Raw genomic sequence first — 27,628 nt, 5'->3', positions numbered from 1 at the left:
CAGAGTTGGGGAGAAAATAGGACTGGGACTGGATGGGATGTTAGGAATGAGGCAGAAAGGGTCAGGCTTCAGGGAAGCAGGCAGAAGAGTCTCTGTCCACTAGAGAACACGCCCCTCCATAGCGTGGAATGAAACCCAAGATTCCTGAGTCTCACCATTCCTCTGCCATCAACAAATCTCACCCCTCTTTAGTGATGTTCCACATAGGAGATGACAGCCTATTACTGCTATCAGTTATTCCATTAATTCAAGTGGCAGAGAACTTTGCAGTGGATCTAAAGGTTTCAGCCTTTCCACTGACCCACTGGGGTGTCAGTATGATGACACATCATAGCATTTCTGTTTTTTCAGTGTCCTTTTTTTAATATAGAAAATTACATACCAAAAAATTACTTTAAAAGAATATTATTAAGGTCACTCAGGCAAACTTAATTCTGACATTTCCTCTCATGTGAGTACTTGACTTTGCAATCTTAATGTTCTTTTAAATACGAGTGGTTTGTTTTGGGGGTGGTTAAGAGTAGTACACACACACTTTTCAAGACGGTACAAACTGACATGTAGGCGCAGTGTCTTTCTGAACTTCTCAGTCATAGTTCAGCACTAAGGGGAGATTCATATGCTCCCCTTAGTCTGTGTGTGCAACTCTCTCACATACAACAGATTTTTGCCACAAATTGAAGGGGCTTGTTTTGGCTGTTAAAGAGATCTGTATCTACCATCTAAGATCCTTTTCTGTGCGTAACAGTGTCCAGGGCATATGGGTTTCCTCTTTATCATATATTCTAAAAAAGAAACTGCTTATTTCAGGGCTCTTCCAGGTTATACCTTGAACATCCAAGGTGACTATAAAACAGGCATTTTTAGCTGACTGGTATATTTTCATTGAAATATGGGTAGTGATAAGGTAGATGACAATTTCTTATCCAGCCACTTGGGGAGAGTGAAAGGAATAGATTGGGACAAGGAATTTGGTGAAACTGTGGGACTGGAGAGGGTGGAGAGAAATCTGGACTAGAAACTAGTGTCTATGCTGGAGGTCAGTCTACTCTATAGGATCATAATGGTCCCTTCTGGCCATAAAAAGTCTTTTAAATCTAATATGCTGCATATGTGACTATTTTAAAGAACACTTACAGAACACTTTTGTTTGTTTCACTTTAAAATTTAAAATCAAGTCAGCATTAACATATTATACTGGGATTGTGTTGTTAAACTCTTTTTAAAAATGATCAGGAGATTCCAGGGAGAAGTATGGATTTACTCTTCTATAACCATTTTCACAAACTTCCTGTAGATGGTAAGACATGCTGTTCTTTGTAGCTGGATGAACCACTAGGTACAATAGGTCAGTGTTTAGGGCTCCTGGTTCTAGGGTCAGATACACCTTGGGCCTGGAAAGCACAAGAAATATATTGCCTCCAATGAGGCAGTCTGGTTCTCAAGGGGCTACTGAATCGGACTGGCACCACCTGCCCACCACAGCCGAGATCTGAGCACCATCCCAGACCCAGTGCCACTCCTGTTGTTCCTGCAGGCCAAAGGGAGGAAGGGATCCTGGCTCACAGCTGTCACTGCCACATACTGCCATCATCTAAAATGAGGGCTCTGAACATCACCCCTCGAAGTGTGTGTAGGTGAGTAAGGACATTAGGAGGTGGAACTGAAAGTAGCCACATATTGAACATACTTAGGGCACTGAGTTGCCTTCATTCAACCTTGATGCTCTTGAAATCTTATGTGACACAAGGGTAAACCTTGTATGTGTATTTGTGTGTGTCTTGCCCTCTGTCTGTCTGTCTGGTAGCTTTTGCATGTGGATTGTTCTCATATTTGTTTGAGGATGCTAAGTATGGGATGTTTCCACTTCAATTTTATTAATCAGCATATATGGAGTGGGGGGGGGGTTGTCTATGAAAATAGTCAAATTTTGGGGACTTTTCATCTGAGGATCTCTGTGTGCTTTTCAGACATTCATTAAGTAAACTTCACAATATGTCTGTTATGTCAGTATAATTATATCACTGTTTTCCAGAAGGGAAAAGCAAGGGTCAGAGAAGTTCGGAAACTTGCCCAAGGTCACATGCAAGTCAGTGGTAGAAGCAGACTCCTATTCCTGTGCTCCAATCATTAGGCTACTCTCCCCCACTTCTTGTTTGTGATTTACATCCTAGTGTAAGACTAGCTATAATTCATCATCTGGGATAGGATTTCCACCTCTGCTATTTTTGTAAGCTTGAAATATATGGGGTTTATGTTTGTAATTACAGGTCTTCTAATAAAATACTTACTAATTGCACTGTAAATAGTCAGCCAAGGGTTGGCTCACATTTTTTCCACTTCTTTTGGATTGCCTCAATTGTTTTTCAGTGCCGAGATTAGCCCATTTATGTTCCTTCTCTTGCAGATGGGATGGAACCCTTTTAAAGCAATAATGAGTATACATCATACTGCTAGAAGTATAAACTGCCTTTGAACATATTAGCAAAAGCTAAACTACCAACTGTTAATTCAATGAATCATACTCTGCACAGGAGTGTTTTATATATATATGAAAATCCAACTGTATATGTAGATGGAGGGCGTATATTTATACACCACATGTGTAAGATATAAATGATCCCGATGAATACTGCTGAAGTAAATTATGTTAATACCCTAGTTAGAACTATTTTAACATTAGTTTCTAAATGTTTTTGTTATACTGTAGATTGGATGTCGGCAAGATAAAGGAACCTGGACTCTTAAGTGCAACCTCTGCACTACAGTGCAACTCTGTGGGGATGTTCAAAATTAAACATTTGGTTTAAGCATTAAACATTAAAGTTTTCCTTTTAATTCCGAGGCCTGTGTTAAAGCAGAATGGGAAATGGTTTACAGTATCTCCCAGTGTGGCGGGTTGCCACACTGATATTGTCAGAAATTACATAATTTTCATTTCTTTTTGTAAGATTATCACCAACAATAGAAGGCTTAAAAATTCTAAATGTAATTACAAAAATATTTTTTAAAGTAGGCTGATAGTGTGTTCCTGGTAACAGGTGCGCCTTACCTTTAAAACATAGATTTATGGGGGGGGGCCTCGGCCTTTAAGAGTAGGGAGCTTATTTTAATGAGTGACTTACTCAGTGGAACTCCCACTGCCACCACCCATTCATACTAGATATGATAGATATGAAAAGACCTATCACCAAAGGATGTTATTGGCTCTTCATTCACCTGCACTGCTCAGCCAGAGTTGCTAGCTGCTTTGTGGCAGACAGTTTACAATGTGCATCAGGCTGCTGGCACTCTGTAGATGAGAACCTAGTCCTCTGGTCTCCCTGCTAGCTCCTGTACTACTCTCTGCACTCTGAGTGTCTCTTGCCATACATTGGAACAAGAAGAGGAGACAGCCTCCATACCTGATCTGCCACCAACAATATTTTGCCCCATTCTCATGACTTTAATACTTTGGTATGTTGGGGGAAGGTAGTCAACCTGACTGGATCCTCGTATGTAGAGGTGGTGTGACGAGACTCCTAGAGGGAAGAGGGTGTCCTAGTGGGGAGGGAAAGAAACCATATAGCAGATGACAATAAGGGAAATTCCAAGGTGAGAGGGAGGGTGGAAAACACCCCAGTGAATGAAAAAGGGAGGTGACTCTGAAGGGAAAAGAAAATCAGTGCACCCTAGTGGGAGGAAGAGAATAGAGAAGCAAGAGATTGTGAATAGAGCAAACACCAGGGGTGGGAAAGAGGGAGAGAGGTAGGAAAAAAGGCAAGAGGGAGAGATTTAGATGGGGAAGGGGCAGAAGGAAAAATGCCAGGTATGCAAAGAAGGAAAGAAAAAATCTGAATGAAGATAAGGAGAGATCAGGCCTTAAGAAAAGAAAGGAGTAGTAATTAAGGTTTTAGTATTTTGTGGGGTTTAGTGAAAAGTTTGGTACTGGAGTGGAATGTAATCAAATGTAAAAAAAAAAAAAAAGCCACACAGCATGTTTGCTTTTATACAGTAAATTAGGGGGCATCATTCTAAAGAACAAAATGGAGTTTGGGAGACCTGGCTCAACATGTGGGATGGCTATAGGAGACCATATGAGAGATGGAAGATAACTTGTTCTGGTTTAATTTGATGTTTACCATATGGATTCTAGCTTATATTGACCTACATGGCCAAAATCCTCTGCTGTGAGTGGGAATGTACCCCACAAATGGCAGGGAGGAGTGCAAAGATGAATTTAAACCATCTTTACATTCCCCTGACTCTGAGAGAGCTATGTGTCTGAAGGCTGCTGTAACTTATTTACAGCTTCCAAGGGCCTCAAGGGGCCATGTTGGCAGGTGGAATGCAGGAGAGTTCTGGGAACGCTTCTCAATGTGCCAGATCCCCTCTGCTGGCCATTCTGCTGTTTATCACACCAATTTAGCAGCATACTAATTTCCATGCCAACTAGTTGTGATGTCACAGAGGGTTATGACTTGGCATGTAAAATAAGCAACAGGAGATGAACTTTTAAGAACCTAGGAATTGCCACACCAGATCAGACAAGTGCTCCGGCTAGTTCAGTGCAAGAAATCCAATACTGAGCAATACCTCTTTTCAGGGTTGGGCCCATTTATCAATGGTGGAAGCTGTCTCTCTAACCAGTCATGCAAAATGCTAAAAGCTGAACCCCAGACTGCGTTTTATTTTTATTATTTATTTATACTTGTGGAAAGATGTTGATGTAGTGAGCCAGGAGCACCCCAAATTTGTTCAATCCTTATTATAAAAAAAAACATCAGTAGTCCTTTAGAACAGATCAGCGGCACTGCTATGGGTACCCGCATGGCCCCACAGTATGCCAACATTTTTATGGCTGATTTAGAACAACGCTTCCTCAGCTCTCGTCCCCTAAAGCCCCTACTCTACTTGCGCTATATTGATGACATCTTCATCATCTGGACCCATGGAAAAGAAGCCCTTGAGGAATTCCACCATGATTTCAACAATTTCCATCCCACCACCAACCTCAGCCTGGTCCAGTCCACACAAGAGATCCACTTCCTGGACACTACAGTGCTAATAAACAATGGTCACATAAACACCACCCTATACCGGAAACCTACTGACCGCTATTCCTACCTGCATGCCTCCAGCTTTCACCCTGACCACACCACACGATCCATCGTCTACAGCCAAGCTCTGCGATACAACCGCATTTGCTCCAACCCCTCAGACAGAGACAAACACCTACAAGATCTCTGTCAAGCTTTCTTACAACTACAATACCCACCTGCAGAAGTAAAGAAACAGATAGATAGAGCCAGAAGAGTTCCCAGAAGTTACCTACTACAGGACAGACCTAACAAAGAAAATAACAGAACGCCACTAGCCGTCACCTTCAGCCCCCAACTAAAACCCCTCCAACGCATTATTAAGGATCTACAACCTATCCTAAAGGATGACCCAACACTCTCACAAATCTTGGGAGACAGGCCAGTCCTTGCCTACAGACAGCCCCGCAACCTGAAGCAAATACTCACCAACAACCACATACCACACAACAGAACCACTAACCCAGGAACTTATCCTTGCATCAAAGCCCGTTGCCAATTGTGCCCACATATCTATTCAGGGGACACCATCACAGGGCCTAATAACATCAGCCACACTATCAGAGGCTCGTTCACCTGCACATCCACCAATGTGATATATGCCATCATGTGCCAGCAATGCCCCTCTGCCATGTACATTGGTCAAACTGGACAGTCTCTACGTAAAAGAATAAATGGACACAAATCAGATGTCAAGAATTATAACATTCATAAACCAGTCGGAGAACACTTCAATCTCTCTGGTCACGCAATCACAGACATGAAGGTCGCTATCTTAAAACAAAAAAACTTCAAATCCAGACTCCAGCGAGAAACTGCTGAATTGGAATTCATTTGCAAATTGGATACTATTAATTTAGGCTTAAATAGAGACTGGGAGTGGCTAAGTCATTATGCAAGGTAGCCTATTTCTTCTTGTTTTTTCCTACCACCACCACCCCCCGGGTGTTCTGGTTTAACTTGGATTTAAACTTGGAGAGTGGTCAGTTTGGATGAGCTATTACCATCAGGAGAGTGAGTTTGTGTGTGTATGGGGGTGGGGGGGATGTGAGAAAACCTGGATTTGTGCTGGAAATGGCCCACCTTGATTATCATGCACATTGTAGGGAGAATGGTCACTTTGGATGAGCTATTACCAGCAGGATAGTGAGTTTGTGTGTGTGGTTTTTGGGAGGGGGGTGAGGGGGTGAGAGAACCTGGATTTGTGCAGGAAATGGCCAAACTTGATTATCATGCACATTGTGTAAAGAGTTGGTCACTTTGGATGGGCTATCACCAGCAGGAGAGTGAATTTGTGTGGGGGGGTGGAGGGTGAGGAAACCTGGATTTGTGCTGGAAATGGCCCAACCTGATGATCACTTTAGATAAGCTATTACCAGCAGGACAGTGGGGTGGGAGGAGGTATTGTTTCATATTCTCTGTGTGTATATAAAGTCTGCTGCAGTTTCCACGGTACACATCTGATGAAGTGAGCTGTAGCTCACGAAAGCTCATGCTCAAATAAATTGGTTAGTCTCTAAGGTGCCACAAGTACTCCTTTTCTTTTTGCGAATACAGACTAACACGGCTGTTCCTCTGAAACCTTTAGAACACTGAAACTTACGTTAGGGAAACTGCAGTATTTTGGGTGATTACTGTAGACTGTTGTTGTCGTAGTATCTTAATAAGGGAGTTGAGGATTGCTTTGACAGCTTAACAGGAGCCTGAGGGCAACTGCACCTAATTTGCATTAAATGGAACACATTGCAGCCCCCTTCCTTCTTAGTACAAAGGTGTGCCCCATAGAAACTACAGGTGCCAACATGCAGTGATCTAGTTTAATCCAAACAGAGAGGTCGGGACCTGTGTAATCTTCGCAGTCCGCACCTCCCTGTTAAAGATGTGACTGACTGCAAGCCTACTGCTGTTGTACTCCACGAAACAAGGACTTACAAAAAATGTGCAGCCAATAGAGTTAACTTTCATCTCACACCAGTTCAAAAGGAGAAGCCTCTCATTGTCACTCTCCTTTCATAGTTGTCTGCTCTAGGCCAGTTCCGTCACTGATATTTAACATAGCAAATAAAAGGGGGAAATGACTGTCACAGCAGGGTATTGACCTCTAGGGATTATTTTATGTGCTACGATGTTGAAATTGCTACCCATCATCATTAAACAGACATTAAATAGACATTAAAAACTCATAGCATCCTTTTTCATGTACCAAATGAGCAAGTAATTTGACACTGTTATTTAGTTGTGTGTGTGTGTACACAAATGCATGCATATAGCTGTTTGTCCTTATGAGCAGATAGTTGTGTATATGTATGTACAGCTGTATTTTCAAGGTTTGATTTATGATGTATTCAAGAAACCAAATTTAAAAGAATGACTCTTGAGAAAACTGTCTTTGTTTCATATACACTTGTTTTTCACTCTGCTGATCATACATAGATGATGTTTCAACTCTGTTTAGAGCTACTTGTAAAAAGCAGTATTTGTAGTTCTAAACTATTGGAACTTCAGCTCAAGAACGTGAATCTCCTCTTGGTATAAATTACTGTGTGTAAATATTCCCTGAAATCTTTTAGTATTGTAATACTAAGGCTTTTGAATTGTTGATACCGTGAGAAAGATATACATCTAACACTTACAAGTACTTTAAATCACTTCAGCATAATTCATGAGCTAATGAATATTGAATACAGGCTATTCATTTTCATTATATTCGCAGCTTATGTTCAGCCAACCTGAAAAGTGAAATAGAAATATGTTAAAACATGCTTGTATCATTTTACTGCCTTGATTACATTTATTTGTATGATTGTACCCTCATAACAGAGGATGTAATTTGCCTTCACTCTTCTTCTTAATGTAGAACATGCAGTTGGCGGGTTAGAATTTTTCTTTCCAGTGGAAGTACAAAAGCTACAGTAAACTTTTCTAAATACAACAATAATGGAATAAGTGTAAGCATTGCTTTTTACAGAGAACTTTATGAAAATCAAACTTTTCCATAAATTGTCTTTTAATATAATTTTAAGATGACTTTTTGGGGAGAAGAGGATACAGAAGGGTGACTTTTAGAGCTTATGAAACAATGGAACTAATAAGACTGGCTACTATATATCAAGGTATCTTGAAGTCTTATCCCTTGCATGCTTCTCTGTAAAATTCAGTCAGTGTCTTTTAATCAAACCATACTTCTTCACTCTGGTTCTTTAATTTAACATAGGATGTCAGACATGCCCGATAGTGGGGTGGTTTGGTAATTGTGACAAACATCCACTGATAAGGCAAAATTCACTAAATTCATATTCACCCTTTTCATTGGACAAAGATTTCAACTCACTGACCAGCCCCTGCTGCCTTTCATATTTGTTTTAACTTGGAAGTTAGAAATGTTAGTAAACTAAATTAAGTCCTTACATTCTTAACGAATCAATTTTAAAAAACTTGCCTTAGCAAATATACAAGCAGTTATTTTTATTAGGGTACTTACAGTGTGTGATGAAATGAAACATGTATTCCATATCATAATGACTTGTGTCACACCTTGCTGGGTCAGATTACCATGCCATTCAAAGTATTTGGGGTTTAACACAATAAAATTGCCAAAATTTAAAAGGAAATGTTTATTTTCTTGTTCATATATAATAATTCATACTACAGTAGTAGTTCTCTGTAAGATGAATCTGGCAAACTGACGGTATATTCTTTTTGCACCAGAATATAACCACATTTTGATAGTAGATAAATGCAATTGTATTTAAGTGATATACCATAGCTGTCTTTCAAATTTAACTTATATTTTAGACATATATCTGATAGTATTTTAGCTATAGTTGTCTAAAACAATTGAAGATATACTACTGCCAATTGGCATCATAGGATACATCCACACTGCAACAACAACAAAAAAGGTGTTTTCTTAACTTGGGTTCGCTAACCCACATTGGCTAACTCAGGTTAAAATGGCAGTGAAGACTGGCAGTGAAGATGGCAATTCAGCTTTTAGCTCAGGTTAGCAGCTCAAGTTCAAACCCAGGCTACCCTGTGGATTTCAACTCAACCTGCTGACTGATAGGTACCTTTGCAAGTAAAATATGTTTCTAAAATGGTAGGCCAAATTCCACGTTGATTGAAGCCCATTGGCTTGATTCTGCAGATGGCCAAATTTAACCATTTATTAAAAAGTTTGGAGATGGGGAAGCATTTGGAATTGGATATGGAAAACTCTGAGTTAGGATGAGATCTGAAAACATTAGCTCAGCGGACTCATGATATTTAAAATACTTGGCTAGATTCACCCCTCAGTTTACCCTTCGCCAGTTTCAGAGGATGCAAATACTGGCGAAGGGTAATAGCTACAGAAAATCTATCAGAGAAAGAAGTTGCAGCACAAGAAAGTGGCCACAATCTCCCTTGCAAGAGTGGGGGATCCGGGGGAGGGGGGGACTGTGTAATTCCTACATAGCCCATAAGTGAGCAGTGCTGACTAGGAAGGGGAAATGACCGTCACCCGAGTGACTGGGAAGTGCACAGATTTAGCTCTGGCCTTCCCTCAAAAGCTTCCGCCCTCAGAACTCCCATGCATCTCTTTGGGGAATTGAAGCTGCTTTCCCATACACACACCCAGCAGGAACTCTGAGGTCAGGTGACAGTGCTAACACCATCTGCCCTTCCTTAGGTTGAATACCTGAAAGGGCTTTGCTGGCATAGGGAGGCTTAATGTACACCTCCCTCCACCAACTTCAGTTCATCTGACTCACTCTTTACTCCTCATTAAAAATAGGTTTCTTTAGAGGGTTTTTGTTTTGTTTGTTCAGTTCAGTATTATAATGATGCAATGGTATTAGACACCCTAAGGTGTGATTATACTGTGAGAGGTTATTTCAAGGCCAGCAACATGCCCTACATGCAACACTATCTTGTGGTATCATCACATATTACTGTTCCTTATTGCTTAAATATTTTGAGATGTGCATCATGCTTTGGCAATGCATGTCAGTCTTTTGAGACATAAGAATAAAGATTGCTAGGGCTAAACTGAATAACACAGAGCTTTACATCCCAATGGAACCAAAAATCCTTTATTCATCACACTGAAATGCAGTCACCTCAGGGGTGGAACACAGCAGCCATATAACAACATATACTGACATTTCACAAGTGTTTAGAAAAGAAAGTTAATATGTTGTGACCTGATTTCCCTCAGATAATTTGTATATCTTCAAATTAATCCTTGTTCAAACTAAGTTTTAGGAAGAATGGCATAACTGCACACATTGGGAATAATCCTGACTTTACACTGATGCCAACAGGGATGCAAATGGAATTATACCTGCATCAAACCAGAATCAGGCCCCTCCTGTTGGTAACACTCAAAGTAGGAAGATAAATCTGATTACTTCTGTCTTCTTATTTGACATAACTACTTAGCAGGGAAGGAGAGCTAATAACGGACAACGCCAAGAAGGCTGAGGTGTTCAATGCCTGTTATGCACTAGTCTTCACTAAAAAGGTTAAATGTGAGCAGATGCTTAACACAATTGATATTAACAACAAGGAGGAAGGATCAGAACAGGTTTAAGGATATTTAGATAAGTTGGATGTGCTCAAGTTGGCAGGGCCTGAGAAAATTCACTCTAGGGTACTTAAGGAACTAGCTGAAGCAATATTGGAACCATTAGCAAAGATCTTCAGGAACTCGTGGAGGATGGGTGAGGTCTCAGAGGACTGGAGAAGGACAAACATGATACCCGTCTTTAAAAGGGGAACAAAGAGCACCTAAGAAATTATAGACCAGTCAGTCTAACTTTGATACCAGGAAAGACACGGGAACAAGTTATTAAACAATCTATTTGTAAGCACCTGGATGATCATAAGATAAGTAATGACCAGTGTGGGTTGGCTGAGAAGAAATCCTGCCAAACCAAACTCATTTCCTTCTTTCACAGGGAGTGAAAGAATAGATTGGGGGAAAAGTGTACTCCTTTAAGGGCCAGGCTGGAGCCTACAGCCTGGGGATAATCCAGGAGACCCTGCCCCTGTCTGAGCTATTTAAACAAAGGAAGAGGCAGCTGAGGGGAGTTAGAAACCAGGCAGGCTGCAGTGGTGTATGGTTTCTCTCTCAGGCACCAGGAGACAAGCCTAACCTGACTCTCAGACTTGAGTTTGTGGACTTTTGGGGAGCTCTTACCAAGGTCCTGATAAATGGTCTTATGATTCCTGTCCTGAAACCTTATTGAAAGGGGACATGCTATTTAGCTAATGCATGCTAGCTTCTCCTTGCCCTGGGTGGTTAAAGTGAATCTATTGCTGCTCCACTTGGGGAAAGTCAGGTGGAGAATGCCTGCAGCACCACTTCAAGTCACAAGGAGGGAGTTTACTAGCATAATAGATAGGAGGAAGCAGTAGAAGTCATATATCTTGATTTTCGTAAGGCTTTTGACACAGTCCCACGTGATATTCTCATAAGCAAACTAGAGAAGTGTGGTCTAGGTGAAATTTACTATAAGGTGAGTTCACAACTAGTTGAAAGAACATACTCAAAGAGTAGTTATCAGTGGTTCGCTGCCAAACTGGGAGGATGTATCTAGTGGGGTTCCACAGGGCTCAGTCCTGGGCCCAGAACTATTCAGTATTTTCATTAATGACTTGGATAAGAGGGTGAGGAGTACACTTATAAAATTTGGGATGACACCAATATGGGAGGAGTTGCAAGCACTTTGGAGGACTGGATTAGAATTCAAAAAGACCTTGCTAAATTGGAGAATTGGTCTGAAATCAACAAGATGGAATTCAATAACAACAAATGCGGTAGGAAAAATCAAACCCACAACTACAAAATGGGCTAGGCAGTAGTGTTGCTGAAAAGAATGTGGGTGTTATAGGGGATCACAAATTGAACATGAATCAGCAATATGATGTGATTGTGAAAAAGGCTGATATTCTGGGGTGTACTAATAGGAGTGTTGTATGTAAGACATGAGCGGTGATTGTTCTGCGCCACTTGGCACTGGTGAGGCCGCAGCTACAATACTGTGTCCAGTTTCGAGACAGAAAAGTTGTGGACAAATTGGAGAGAGTCCAGAGGAGACCAATAAAAATTATAAAAGATTCAGGAAACTTGACTTTATAGGAAAGGTTAAAAAAACTGGATACGTTTAGTCTTCAGAAAAAAAGACCCGGGGAGGTGGGGGTGTGGGGCTGTGAACAATCTTCAGCTATGTTAAGGGCTATAATAAAGGTTTGTGATCAGTTTTTTTTCCATGTCCACTGTCAGCAGAACAAGAAGTAATCGACTTAACCTTCAGGATGGGAGATTTAGGTTAGATATGAGGAAAAGCTTTGTAATTATAGGGGTAATTAAGTTCTGGAATAGGTTACCAAGGGAGGTTGTGAAATCCCTATCATTGGAGATTTTTAAGAACAGGTTAGACAAACACCTGTCTGCGATGGTGTAGGTATACAGGTGATGGAGTGTTGGAAGTCCTTCAACATTGCTGATTGCGTCACTTATATTAAACAGTCAATGCAGCTGGTGAAACCTATGGAAAGAATGTCTGAATGATTTTAAGGGTTTCCCGACCATTGACAAAGAAGTGAAATGCATTGTTCAGGTGGCCAGGCAAGTGGGTGGTGATGGCTTCGTCGACATCCTTGAGGAAGAAATTGAAGAATTAATTGACAGCCATAGAGAAACATTGACTAACGAAGATTTAGAGGAACTGATAAAATCGTCTACAAAAGACGAAGATGATGACAACGAACAGGAAGAGCCAGCAAGTTGGAATCTTCATAAATTTTCTGAAGTGTTCCAAGCAGCAAAACACTTGAATGATTTAATTTCTGAATACGATCCCTCTATGGAACAAAGCCTCAAAATCACACGTAGTATTATGGACGATTTGAGATCGTATCAAGAAATGTTTGAGCAGCTCAAGAGACAACAGCGACAGTTGCCAATCACTATGTTTTTCAAGGAAAGACATCCAGCAGCAGATGAGCCTACGCAATCAACTTCACAAGCTGAACCAGAGCCAACCACTTTGTCTACGACTCGCTCTCTGTCACCTCCATCTCCTGGATCGACATCAAGCATTGACGACCCCCTGTAATTACCCCCTGTAATTAAAAATACATTACTGTAAAATTATATTTGGTATATGTATGCTTTATTATATACTGTACATTACTGTATACATTATACATGTATACATATTACTGTACAGGGTTGTACAGTATACACAAAACCATGTACAGTATACTGTACTTTATGGGCGATTTAAGGGATTTTCAAGGGTAATTTTGACTATATGTGATCTTTGCTTTAAGTGCTGACTTTAGAACCCAACCCCCACGTAAGATGCGACTCCACTGTATTTGGTCCTGCCTGAGTGTGGGAGGACAGATTAGATGACCTCTCAAGGTTCCTTCCAGCTCTACGTGTCTGTGATTCCATTATTCCCACTAGTTGCCAGTCCTGTTTAAGAGTCTTTATTCTGTGTTATTTGGAGAGTAATGTTCTGTTTTTTCAAGGACGGCTCTGTGTGTATGATCCTTTATTATGTTCTTAATTTATAGTTCTCCCATTAACTATAACATATGCAGAGTTAGAATAGCAGTTAAAGGTATAATACAATTTGGTAGCTGTGCCATGTCAAATTGGAGGGGCAGGGGGGAGTGACAGGATGATCCCACAATTACCAACAAAAAGTGATGATATGCTCCAGTTTTTCTGAATTTTTTTCTGAATTCCCCCGCCCCACACACACACACATTTCAGATTTTGCCATCTTTTGAGCTGGCAGCGATGAGAAGTGGAGAAATGCCATAATTACCTAACTCCCTTAAATCTCTCTTTTGAACCACTGAAAGTGTTTTAAGCACCTTGAATATCAGCTGACAGAAATTTGTGAATGCTAACATCCCAGTAATTAGTGGCAACAACCGACTCGATATCACCAAAAACATTTTTTAGGTCAAGGCCTAAAAAGATGTTTAGCTAAATTGTCAAAATATGTATTGGTGTTTTAGCATCATGAACAATGACAATGACCGACTGACCTCTGAAATACTGGGAGTTACTGATACCACTGCCTAGAACAAGTGCGTGAGTATGTGCAGTGAATTTATGGAAAATTTCAAACTCTCTTTCATAGCTGTCACCAGTCATGTCACTATGTTTTTATGACTATGTAGAAGTCTAAATTACAATATATTTTATATCTATATCTATAAAATGAGTTTTTAGCAACAAAGAGAATTAAACTATAACCGTGTTGAAATCTTAAAGGTACATTTACACTGCACACTTCTTTAAGTGGATCTGTACTCTACATGCTGTTGAGACCAACTAGCTGTTGAGACCAACCATATAAACAGCAGTGTAGCCAATGAGGCACGGCTAAGGCAAGTAAAGACACACTTGAAGGGTGTGAGTATGTACCCTACACGCTCTCTACTTGCCCAAGCCGTGCTTCCCCATCTATACTGCTGTTTTTAACAGTGCAATGTCCAGCTGCCTCCCTGCTGTTGGAGCCTTTCTCCTCCAAAGGAAAAGACTCCCCTTGCAGGGAAAGGCTGGGCGGGAGAGCCTTTCCCCACTGCCTCCCGCCTGCTGCTGCGGCCTTTCTTCACCACAATGAAAGGCTCCCTCAGCAAGGAGCTGCTGAAGCTTTTTTCCCCGCCGTCTTTCCCCCTGCCAGAGCCTTTCACTGGCACGTGTAGCTACACACTACAGTGTGGACACAGCAGGCTTTTCACAGTGGCGTGTAGCTACACAAACTCTACACACCACAACCACTGGTGTGTAGTGTAGAAACTGTAGATGTAGCCTAAGACCCCACCCCCACCCTCCCACCCATAGGAATGGATTGATTCTAAGATTCAGGGTAACTGCTGAGTCATACTGGCAGATGAGTCCAGTTAGCTCCAAGCAGGATATAAGGAGAACATTGGGCTTGTTTGGGCAGAGGCTTCTCTGGGTAAGAAGAGAGGCCTCCAGGGGGAAGGTGTAGGAGCAAGCTAAGTGCAATAGCTAGTTTATTGTGTTATTTAAGTTAAAAATGTAAATCAAAGGTAGGGAGAAAGTTTTGGACACTGGGTGGGAGCAGGAGGTGCTGTGTGGAGAGAGTGGGGTGCAACTCTCCCCATTTGCCCATACACAAGTAAAAACATGAAGTGTCTTGATTAAAACAAGATACAGATGTGTGTCATTGTATATACAATTTTCTTGGGGTACAACAGATTGTTGCTGAAGCTTTTGCCATCACTGCACTTGAAGATATAAGCAGATCAAAGGGGCGGGGGAATAGGTTATCAAAGGATTCTTGTGTGTGCTGTAGACTTGGCATCCAAATACCAATTAAAATGTTCTTAAAGCATGATAGGGCTTTGCATAAGAGGTTCTCATGTTTGTAAGCTCTCCAGAGCCAAGGACTCTACCTTCCTGTTTGTAAGGACAGTGCCTAGCCATATTGTGGGCACTATTGGAATAATGATGATAGTGAAGAAAAATTAAGTTGTCTGGAAATCGTTTCACTGAAGGTTGATTCTTCAGTGTCAGACATCTGAAATCATTAGCCAGTGGACGTTTTTCTTTCCTTGTTCTTGTAAATATATGCCTGCTTTCATAGATTAAAGTTAAAAATAACAGTTCAGCATATGCAGCAAAGAGTCTTGTGATGGTGTCCCTGGTGTAGATATGTGGGCAGAGTTGGCATCGAGGTTTGTTGCATGGATTGATTCCTGAGTTAGAGTTACTATGGTGCGGTGTGTCGTTGCTGGTGAGAATATGCTTCAGGTTGCGTGTGGGCGAGGACTGGCCTGCCTCCCAAGGCCTGTGAAAGTGAGGGATCATTGTCCAGGATGTGTTGTAGATCACTGACGATGAATTGGAGAGATTTTAGCTGAGGACTGTATGTGATGGCCAGTGGAGTTCTGTTGGTTTCTTTCTTGGGCTTGTCTTGCAGCAGGAGGCTTCTGGGTACACGTCTGGCTCTGTTGAACTGTTTCCTTATTTCCTCATGTGGGTATCATAGTTTTGAGAATACTTGGTGAAGATCTTGTAGGTGTTGGTCTCTGTCTGAGGGGTTGGAGCAAATGTGGTTGTACCTCAGTGCTTGGCTGTAGACAATGGATCGTGTGGTGTGTCCAGGATGGAAGCTGGAGGCATGAAGGTAGGCATAGCGGTCGGTGGGTTTTCGGTATAGGGTGGTGTTAACTTGACCGTCACTTATTTGCACCGTGCTGTCTAGGAAGTAGACCTCACGATCAGCGATACCATCACCGGTTCATTCACCTGCACGTCCACCAATGTAACATACGCCATCATGTGCCAGCAATGCCCCTCTGCCATGTACATCGGCCAAACTGGACTACGTAAAAGGATAAATAGACACAAATCAGATATTAGGAATGGCAATATACAAAAACCTATAGAAGAACACTTCAACCTCACTGGACACACAATAGCAGATTTAAAGGTAGCCATCCCGCAGCAAAAAAATTTCAGGACCAGACTTCAAAGAGAAACTGCTGAGCTTCAGTTCATTTGCAAACTTGACACCATCAGCTCAGGATTAAACAAAGACTGTGAATGGCTAGCCAACTACAAAAGCAGTTTCTCCTCCCTTGGTATTCACACCTCAACTGCTAGAAGAGGGCCTCCTCCTCCCTGATTAAACTAACCTCGTTATCCCTAGCCTGATTCTTGCTTGCTTATTTATACCTGCCTCTGGAAATTTCCACTTACATGCATCCGACGAAGTGGGTATTCGCCCACGAAAGCTCATGCTCCAATACGTCTGTTAGTCTACAAGGTGCCAGAGGACACTCTGCCGCTTTTACAGATCCAGACTGACACGGCTACCCCTCTGATACAGTTCAGCATATGAAATATGAAATTAAATAATTCTTCAGGCTGGAAACAGCAGTGCCACAGCTAGATAATAAAATAAAAATAATGCAGGCAATCTGAGGACTGTAAGGATGGAGTATCAGCACAGGCACACATTTTTACTTTTTTCTGTGGACACAATTAGGGAATTAGTTGTTGTTGCTATCTCCCAGTTATGCCTTTTAACTTAATTATAACAACTTTAGTTCAGTCAAAAAATTGAAGTAACATAATAAGTGAAGGAAGAGGGTGTCATGTTTATTAACTATATCCAGCCCCATTTAATTCTTCAATTCATTCTCTAGCCTCAACCCTGGCCATACTGGCTTCCAAGTGACAAGTACTCTATTACACCCAGAATGTTCCAGATCTTAAAGGTGATGCATCTGTACACAGTCACCATGGCTGGTAGAGCTCCCTACATCACAGTTATAATGCTTTAAAGCCTATAGGATCTTCCATGACTATGGCAGTCCAGTGGCTTAGACAGCGACTCTACATTTCATAGGTACAGTCCACTTCTTCTCCTCTCCAGTTTCTTTCCCTCTCGGTTTCTCCCTGAGATTTCTGGCCCGTTAAAAGACAAGGTGAGGACAAGATTGGGTCAGTCATTTTTGGCCACCTTCTCAGAAGGCTCACAGTGGCCAAAATCTGGTATTTGTGCAAATGTACCTTGGCACTCAGTACAGTACTTCAATAGCCCATGTTTTACCAGGTAAATGAAGACAGTTGTAGTTCAGAGGGGTATATGCTGGCTTGGAGTCACCCCGGCAACCAGGCATACGTGTTCTGGAGGCATTTTTTTAATTAATTATAATGATATAACATTGGGGAGTTTGGCATTCAGCTGAGAAGGTGTGTACTAGCTCACTAGAATGATGGAAAGACATTGTATGTAAAGAACGTGGATTACCCCATCATCCTTGAAAAAAGGATTAGAGATACAGGTTGCACAACACATCTCTGATGCCACTTAGGGGAAGGGTGAGGTTTGGGGTGAAGAGTTCATCAAAGCATCCATGTAGACAGTAGTGGAGGACTGCATTGTAAACTGAGAGACTGGGAGTCTGTTCTTACTCTGTTCTGACATTGTGGGAGCTTGATAGCACCTGCTGAATTTGAGTCTGCAAAACCGTTTTATTTACATCCTTCGCCCTCCAAATCTTGCACATCTGCACACTTGGGAGTTTCTGTAACACTTGTCTTTTGGGATGAAATTTTCTGTGCTTGGTCTCTGTCCAAACACAAATGTGATTACCAAGGTGAAGCAGAATCCCTTCCGTTGTTGACTCTTTTTCCATTTTAAAATAGTTCGGGCATACCGGAAAAAGTGGCTACAGTTTGGAACTTGGTATGGACATAAGTCTTCACTGAAGCCTGGCTTTGGTTTGTTTTGAGGGGAGGGGGAATTGGTTTTGAACCATTTGAACATTTTGATCATGGGTAGTAGAAATAGCCTTATCTGGGACAATGCAGATTTGCAAATTGAGAACAAATCTATAATTTGGAGGAACTGGCTGAGCCTGGTATCCTGGATTTCTCAATTAGTCCATCATGAGGACTTTGTCCCTTTTCTAATACTAAAGGAACATTATGAACTGCCATCTGCAGTGGAGTGGCAGTACTTACAACTAAGACACCTGCTAATTTATCAGTTTGGGCCAGATGCTCTAGGACTGCCAGAGGCCCCAGAACTATTGGGAACCTTAGAAATGCTTCATGAACTCCCCAGGCCAATGTCCTTAGGTGCCGGCTTCCTCATTTCCCCAGGGGTGCTTGATCCCTGCTCTGCCCCAGGCCCCGCCCCCACTCCACCCCTTCCCCCAAGGCCCTACCCTGCCCTGTCTCCCACCCTGCCTCTTCCAACCCCCTTTCTGCCCCTGCCCTGCCTTTTCCCCCCAGCCTCTTCCCTTGCCCTCCCCAAGGCGCTCCCCACTCTCACTCCACCCCCTCCTCCCATCTCCTGCACGCCATAGAACAGCTGATCTGTGACAGGTGGGAGGCGTTGGGAGGGAGGGCGAGGAGCTGATCAGTGTGGCTACGGGCAGGCAGGAGATGCTGGGGGGAGGGGAGGAGCTGATCCATGGGGCCGCCAGTGGGTGCTGAGTGCCCCTTTTTTATTTTCTTTTTTCTGTGGGTGCTTCAGCCCCAGAGCACTCACGGAGTCGACGCCTATGAACATGTCCACTGTGTACACTTTACAAATGAAGAGAAACTCCATTGTTCTGGAGTTCTTTGTGAAAGCGTGGGAAAGGGATTTATCACAGCCCTTAAAAGAATCCCAGTGGCAGAGCATATTACGGAATGTTAAAAATGCTTCTGTTGATCTCAGGCTGCACTTGATAGAAAAGATTTTATTGAAAATGTATTGGATGCCACCAAGGCTAAAGACCGTATCCTCAGATATTTGTTGGTGCTGTTCCAAAGAAAAAGGAACCCTAATGCATATGCTGTGGGACTGCCCCACAGTCAGGCAGCTGTGGAAAGAGGTGAAAATAGAGCTTGACTTGAGCAACCAAACCTCAGCCAAAAATTATATCCTAGGTGATATCCCTGCTGAGCTGGGTTTAACTCCTCCATGAAGACTTTGGGCTACAATGATCACTGAGCGCATGATTTTACAAAAATAGAAGAGTAGGCTTATGTCCAGAATGGAGCGGTGGTATGCAGGCATGTCTAAGTTAGCAGCTTATCACTGTAGAGAGCAATTGTATGAATTTGAAGAAATTTGGACCCTGTTTCTAGATACATTTGGATAAAAACTGTTGAGATGGCTCAAATAATGCCAGACCTCCATTCCACCTGACCTTTTCCGCTTTTTCTCTCTCTCCCCCCACTGGTCCCCTCTTTTGCCTGCTCTTGTATGTCTTCTCCTATTACGTTACTGTTACCCCCACCCAAACATGTTATGTCTGTGTAAGTACTTGTCTTGCAGCTTTGGCAAGTTGTAAAATTGCGCAGTTGCATAACTCTGTTGATGATCCTGTGAAACATGCAGTATTTGGAAACATATACAAGATGTAAGTTAGCTACCATTGTGTACTTTTCACTGGCTGTTTCTTTATTAAAATAAATAAGAAATTCATCACACAAAAAAGAAATAGCCTTCGGTCCCAGCTCACTGTAACACACACAAACACTGCACCTCTGTGCACAACTGATGGGAATGCGAGTCTGTTGATTTCAGCGGGCTTTTAATCATCCCCCTAGTTAGGAACACACTTGTTAGGTGAAAGAAATTACAAGCTCTGCTAGCAAAGCTGGGTACATTTGTTACCTCTAGTCTCCACTGTTGGGGTTTCCTTCTGTGTCGCAGAATTTTTGCCACATTAGTGTTTTAACAAAATGTAGGATAACCTTTGAGGAGAATCTATTATAATAATTGCTTTCAGTAGCATGTCTTCCAGTGATGTTGCACTGCTGTAAAACTCTTATTTCCGCTGCATAGTCTAGTGGCTAGACCTTGAGTTTTACTCCCTGGTCTGACGCTGGCTTACTATACATATTCGGAAGAGTCAATTGACCTTTCTCTGTGTCTGTGCTGCTTTGAAATTATCTGATAAAAGGTACTATGTAAATGCAAGGAATTATACTATTAATATTATTATTTATTGTTAGAACTTGTAATTTTATATTCTTGAATTGATTGCTGTGGAGGAGCTTTGTATCATAAAAGGAAATAGGATAGTATGTTTGTCTGAAGGGGGAAGGGTAATGAGTCAGAAATGTAGTAGTTATCATATACCTTTTCTGTCAATTACAAATAGAACTATTTGTTTACATTACAGTGGTGATGTTTTAGTAATCTGACTGGTGATAGTATTGAATCAGTGATCCTGGTATCGTTCCTCACGCTTACCACTGCTAATAATAATTATTGCATAAATAACTATTTATAAATACTCCAGGTCTGTTTATACCCCCCACTAACATCAGTATCCTGCTTGAAAGCATTCCAAACTCAGCCAGTGTCATAAAACAATAGAGAAAATTAACATTTTTATTGTGGACGCAAGTTACAATTGAGCAGTAATCTGGTGGATCATCTGATTTTTATGATCCATGATGAGAAGTGTAGCTGTCATATAAAGAATAAATTTCCCATCATAAAACCTCCCTATCTAATTTCAGCACCAGACTGAGCACTGCCTCAGTTGCTCATTCTACTAATAAACACTGTTGGAGGAGTGAGTTCCCCTTCTGCTTCCCCTCCCTCCATTCATTACACATTTTGGCAACAAGTGTTTTAATGGAGCCTACCTTCCTCAGGCAACTGTTATCAGAGGTCCCCACTGGGTAGCTGGTGCTGCTGAAGATTGCCCATGAAGAAGTCTCTATAAAATAGTGGGGTAGGATATTATTTCTGTCAGTATTCCGTGAAGCAGTTTCTCTTCAGGGAGTTAAGTCCACCAAGTATCATCCACGGTGGATCAAATAGAATAAGGTGTCTGGTGCCATCAAAGGATCCCCTGTCAAGCTGCAAGTGTCTCAGTTTGAGCTGAACTCATAGCATTCTATTTATATACAAGTTTCCTTCATGTGAGAAAACTCTATGCATGTTGTGTTAGGATCAAAACACAAAGTTACTATAAACTGGAACCGCTCATTCATCAGCTTTAAGATTTTTGGTATAAATTGATTTGGTGCAAATAGGAAAGGAAATTAAACATGAAACCTGATGATTGGAGCAAAAGTACAAATTCTGCTTTCAGATTCACACTGCAGATCTCTTATATTTGGAATAGGTTGCACAGTTTGCAGTGCTGACAGACACCACTACCCATAATGTTTGATTCACCATTCTTCCGCTGTCCTTCAAAGGTTGTGGATCTTTGGGTCTACATGTCTTTGGTATTAATGATAGTGAATCGGAAGGGGGGCTGTTTAAGCTAAACATGGGTGATTTTCACAAACAGAATAAATTATTCCTCTGCTACTGTCTGAAAAGGGCAGATCTGGAGCCAATTTAGTGAGCATAAGTTACAATTGACTTTGGAAGCAATAACTTCTGCTCTAGAGCTTTCTCAGATATATAGCCAAGGAACTGTCTGGCTGCATGTGTTTTTACACATCCTTCAGCTAAATCAGAAATCCAAATGCAAAATCTAGTACTTAGAGACATCTTGTGGATTTGTGACACTCCCAGAAGGACTTGGAACCATCAAACAATGTATGGTTCACACTGATAAATATAATATACATAGATTTTTCATCTGTGGCAGATACAGTAGCCTTCATTTTAATAGTTACTAATCTTAAATAATAAATCCAAATATAATTTACCCCAATCCTTGCAAGTGAGGAGCTATTCCCACTAGCAAGCTGATTAATAGAAGAAGCCAAGTTAATTATACACCTGCTGCACATACAGATAAATGACCAAGGATTCAGGATTGATATTTGAGTGTGTCGTGGTTAGCAGATGTTCAGGGATTCATGAAAAAGTAGGATCAGAAACTGGAATAGATTGGGAAATTGAAGGTCAGGTAGCAGTAGGAGAGGAGCAAAATCCTTCTGGGACTCAGGGAAAAATGCAACAAAGAATGATCACGAGGGATCACCAGTAGAAAGAAGAAAAGTCATGAACAGAATACCTTGGGGAATGGACAAGAGCAGCCAATGTAAAGAGGGGAAAAGGTTGGGAAGAAGCTTCTTGTTGACTGTTGATACCCACAAAAGAGGACCTCTCATCCAGAGTCCACTGAAGACAGTCAAAAAATTCCCATGTACTTGAATGAGCTTTGCATCAAGCTCAGATAAAGGAAGAATAAATAAAGGCAATAGAAAGAGCAGGAAATGAGACAGGCACAGGGTAAAAATATATACTTTATTTATGTTGTAACATTTCAGGAGTTTAGCCTGATGAGATGCTAACAATAATGGACAATGTTAAGGACGAATATTAAAAAGCTCCTGTTTATTTAATATCCAAAAGCTGCTATGTCCTTAGCCATTTGTTTACTCAGTCCTTGAGTAATGGTCTCAAGTTGCAGTGGGGGAGATTTAGGTTGGATATTATGAAAAACTTTTTCACTAGGAGGGTGGTGAAACACTGGAATGCATTACCTAGAGAGGTGGTGGAATCTCCTTCCTTAGAAGTTTTTAAGGTCAGGCTTGACAAAACCCTGGCTGGGATGATTTAATTGGGGATCGGTCCTGCTTTGAGCAGGGGGTTGGACTAGATGACCTCCTGAGGTCCCTTCCAACCCTGATATTCTATGATTCTATGATTCTTACTTGGCCACATTCTTGTTTATTTCGGTGGGAGTTTGCCTGCGTAGTAAATCAGGATGTGGTCATATATATGAGAACGCAAAAGAATGGAAATTATTTATACACAATATGCTGCTAGACATATTGGAGAGTTTTATTGAACTGCTGGGGTTTACTTAGTTTGTGATTCTAACAGTTACGAGTACGCAATATGGTCAAAACTTTCAATGTTAGGTATGTAAAATTAGGTGCCTAAATCTATATTTCAGCATCTGGGCAAAGGGGATTTATTTTCAAAGGTGCTGAAAACCACAGTTCCTGCAGACCTCTGAAGATACCTGAACTTTTCATTAGGTGTCTAAATATGAATGTTGGTGCCTAGCTTTAGGCACCCAAATTTTCAAATGTTAGTCTATGTGAATTGGATAATCCTTATATATGCTGCTTTGTCTTGTCATACGTTTATTGGATATGTTGTACATTGTCATTTCTGATGAACATATACTCATAATAGGGGACTAGATTTTCTTAATTCTGTGCATGCATTTATGAACATGTATCTTCTCTGCATTGTACCTTGTCTAGTCCGCACCTATGCAAAGCATGTGCAAAATGAGTGTAAAACACTTACCTAATCACGTTTGTAGCATCTCATACCAACTTTATGCAGGAGTATAAACGACTATCTAAGATACAGGGTAATGGAGAATCAGGACCTATGTGCCTAATTTTTGCATGCAAGTAACCATGATTGATCATACAGATCACACACAATAGTAATTGCATGTGCAAATGGCCAGTTAGTTATCTAACTGGTCATTTTAATATGCAGTTGGCCAGCAAATAGGTCAGCAATGCATACACACTGTTATGAAAATCTGTCCCAAGATATCAATCACTGTTGCTATTCTGTTTTACATTATGTCCAACAGAGAGGTGAGTTAGAAGTCATTCTCAGATTAGTCAGACAGAGCAAAACACATAAGTAGACGCAAAGATCGGAAAGCAGATATTTCTGTATTGACTGTATTTATTTAAACATTGACCATATTTAGTAGAAGTGAGGATCTGGAAATCCCATCGCCTAGAGTGCAAATCTATTTAACAGAAAGAGCAAAATATGATCCTAAGGTACATTGTCCTAGTCTCACATGTCCTCCTTCTCTGGGGGTCTCTTATAGTCACATTAGATTGCTATTTTAATCCAGAACTACTTTGATTTATCAGCAATAGTTCTACTTTGAGCCTTGCTCACATTACTAGCAGAATAAAACTACCGAGATATTTATCTAGCCCATTATTTCAGCTGCTTTTTAGTTTCTCCACAGATACATGACAGTTCTGTCAGTCCTTGTTCTCTGTGTTGGGTAATATTGCCCCCTGACTTTGGAAATAGATAAAATCAAATAAGCCGAATGGTAGGAATTATAAGTGACCTACCCAGGAGAGAAGAAATGAGATTTAGAAGTATTCTGCTTGCATTTTTCAGGAGTACATTTGATTCTGACAGCTTTTTGAAGTAGGGACTGTCATTTATTACGTGTATTGGGAATGTAGAATGGAACATCTGCCTGGCCTCTGTGTGCTATCACCATGTAAATGAAAACTAATAAGAATGGGGGGGGGGGACAATTGAATATCAGGGGAGGATGAGGCCATCTATAGCCTGATTGAAGAACAATTCAGCCTGAAACTTAGCAGTAGGTTACTGTTTGAATGTCTAAGGGACAGTTTAATCACAGGATAATTAAGTAATGGATGCATCTTGCATTTCAAATATCACACAGGTGATGCCTTAGGGAGATTCCAACTCAATGCCCACTGTTGCATATAGAGCTCCACAGAAAATTGCTCTGGACTTCTTTTTCTCTTGGACTTAAAAGAGGCTTGGTAATTAAGGAAGGATCACTAGAAAATATTAATTTTCCCCTTTCTGTAATGCCTTGTCTTATTCGACTGCTACAGAGTGAAATAATCAAGGTTTTTTTGGTAGCAGATCAAAAAGTCCTTTCTTGATTTAACTGAAGGTAGTTATGCGAAGAAGGTCATAGAGAGAACAAATTTAAAGAAGCGCTTTTTGCATTTAGCAATGCTGTGAAAAGGAGTGGAGTATATTATGCATATGTTTAATGTATATATGATGAGTGCATTGCCAAATTTATGGAAGCCTCACTCGTAGGCAACTTCTGTGAACAGTAATAGTAGTAAATGTCTGTTTTTGTTACTGTAGGTGAGAAGATGCCCCTTAGACTTCAGTGAATCTTGCGTGCTTTTTTTTTCATTTGCTTCCAGATGCTATAGTAGTTTTAGCCCTATCAGCTCATCTGCATTGTGTGGATGGCACTGCAATTTCTCTCACCCTCTGCAAAATATTCATCAAAATTCAGAGGCTGATGGAATTTGGTTTTCAGTTACCACATATCATTGACCCACAAGAGTCCCTGGGAGGACAAGTAAAAAGGAAATGAGGTTCGGGGAATAGGGAGAGAAGACCAGAGCAGAAGAAGTTGGAGGTGGAAAATACCTATGGAGAAAAATAACATGAGAACGAAGTATGAAAAATCAGTGTTGAAGAAAAGAGGGGAAAGGACCAGGAGGGGCATCTCACTACGAGGTGACTGGAGAGCATGGAGGGAAACTAAGGTATGGGAAATGTGGGAAGGAAATAGTGCTCAACAGAGAAATGTGAGAGAGATTGAGTTAGAGAGAAAGGGAGAGAAACATCAAATCAGAAATGAAAAAATGTCTTGAAAAAGAGAGAAACTAGGTTTAACAAGTGGGAAAAACCTAAAACATTTCCTAAGAGTGAAAAAAAATAGAGAAAATGGGCCAAATTCAGACTTGATGTAAGCAAGTGCAACTCCCCAGAAGTCTGTGGAGAATGAAACCTCTTACCCCATGCTTAATTTGGCCCAGGTAGTCTGTGGGAAAGTACAAACGCTGAAGAAAGAATGCCTGAAAATGAAGTTGCGAAAGAGGAATAGAAAAAGGAGAAGATGGAAGAAATGTTTGTCTTATTTTACCGAAAGATAATTTTATTAGCTTTATTGAATTTGTGGTTTATGGTGATTTGTTGTGTTGTTGTCTTTGTTTGTTCCTTTTAAAGAAGAGAGAGAGAGAGAGAGAGAAAAAAAGTGTTCTGAAAAATTTCCCTAACCTTTCCTGCATAGGGAGCTTGTGTCCTTCCCTGGATCCAGCATCCTTTGTGCATAGTATTCCTGTTTTTATTCTCAAAAGTTGACTAGTAACATAAGAATTTGCTTTTATTACCAATCTCTGAAAACATAAAACAATAAGTAAGTTTATTTTTTCATGTCACATCAGCAAGACTTGGGCTTTGACCAGTAAGTAAGAGTTCTAAGGCCAGATTCGAAGGCACTTTGCTCAGTTATCTGAATTTACTGTTACAGTCCAAGAATGTTACATAAATGCTGGCCAGTTCGCTCAAAGGACAATGAGAGTTTTAAATATGTTGTTTACTTAATATATGACAATGCACATATTTTATGTTCTAGAATACCTAATTTTTAAATCAAAGAAATGCACTCATTTGTTTTATTTTGTAAATGCAAGATCATTTGATTTTGCAGTCATGTTTCACTTCTTGAATTAATGTTAACTGGAGATTTAGAATAACATTATGATAAGTCCATGTGTATTTTCACTGAGCCAAAAAAACCACCCATTTAGAATACACTGAATGCGTTGAGTCCTGGATAGACAGACAGAACTATCTCTCATCTTTGTAAAGTATTTTTGGATCCTCGGATGAAATGTACAACTTACATGCAGTGTGTAGGTAATGGTGTGTGGAGGGCTTCCTTGTGCCCAGATTAGGATTCAAATTTTTGTCATTGCATTTAACAAATGATGTTGGTAGAACACTTCAGCCAACCTTGAGGATGATCCACAACTAACTCAGAGATATTCCCTCGTACTCCAACTACAGGCTGATGTGACTGTGCAGCCTGATTTTCAGAGGTGTTGAGCACCCACATCTCCGACTGAACTCAACAAGCTGCAGGTGCTTGGCGCTGAAAATCAGGCCATGTAATGTATAAGTGAGCCTTTTTTGATGAATTAGATCAGGGGTCTCAAACAGCGGGTGGAGTTATTTGCTGCAGCCCACCAAGCTCCCTGCCCCCTCCCAGAGTTATTTCCTGCTGCCACCAAGCTCCCCTCACTTGGCCTCCCTCCCTACCCCCCAGTGCCCCGCATCCCCGCTCCTCTGCCTACCTCCAGGCGCTTAGCGCTCTCCAGGAGGGAGGGGGGAGGAGCGGGGAGCCGCGTGCTCAGGGGAGGCGGCGGAGAAGGGGCAGGGATTTGCGGAAGGGGTTGGAATAGGAGCGGGGAGGGGTGGAGTTGGGTGGGGGCAAGGAAGGGGTGGGGCCTCATGGAAGGAGTGGAGTGGGGGCGGGGCAAGCGGAAGACATGGGGGGCTTTTGTATCTTTA

At 41.2% G+C, this 27,628-nt stretch overlaps 1 protein-coding gene and 1 long non-coding RNA gene across 2 annotated transcripts in view; one reads left to right on the top strand and one right to left on the bottom strand.

The window, feature by feature from the left end:
* The window catches only part of GMDS (GDP-mannose 4,6-dehydratase), a 551,379-nt gene that overhangs the window by 510,508 nt on the left and 13,243 nt on the right, over positions 1–27,628 (top strand). The window lies entirely within an intron of this gene.
* LOC125632083 (uncharacterized) overlaps positions 15,091–27,628 on the bottom strand; it is a 37,032-nt gene continuing 24,494 nt past the window's right edge. Inside the window, exon 2 of the long non-coding RNA XR_007355182.2 lies at positions 15,091–16,441. This is a non-coding gene — a long non-coding RNA (uncharacterized LOC125632083). The remainder of the gene's footprint in view (positions 16,442–27,628) is intronic.

Source organism: Caretta caretta, chromosome 2, assembly GCF_965140235.1.
Source record: "Caretta caretta isolate rCarCar2 chromosome 2, rCarCar1.hap1, whole genome shotgun sequence".
In the NCBI taxonomy this organism is placed as follows: domain Eukaryota; kingdom Metazoa; phylum Chordata; order Testudines; family Cheloniidae; genus Caretta; species Caretta caretta.
Note: the sequence above shows the minus strand (reverse complement) of the source record. Positions and strands in the feature narration are given on the sequence as shown.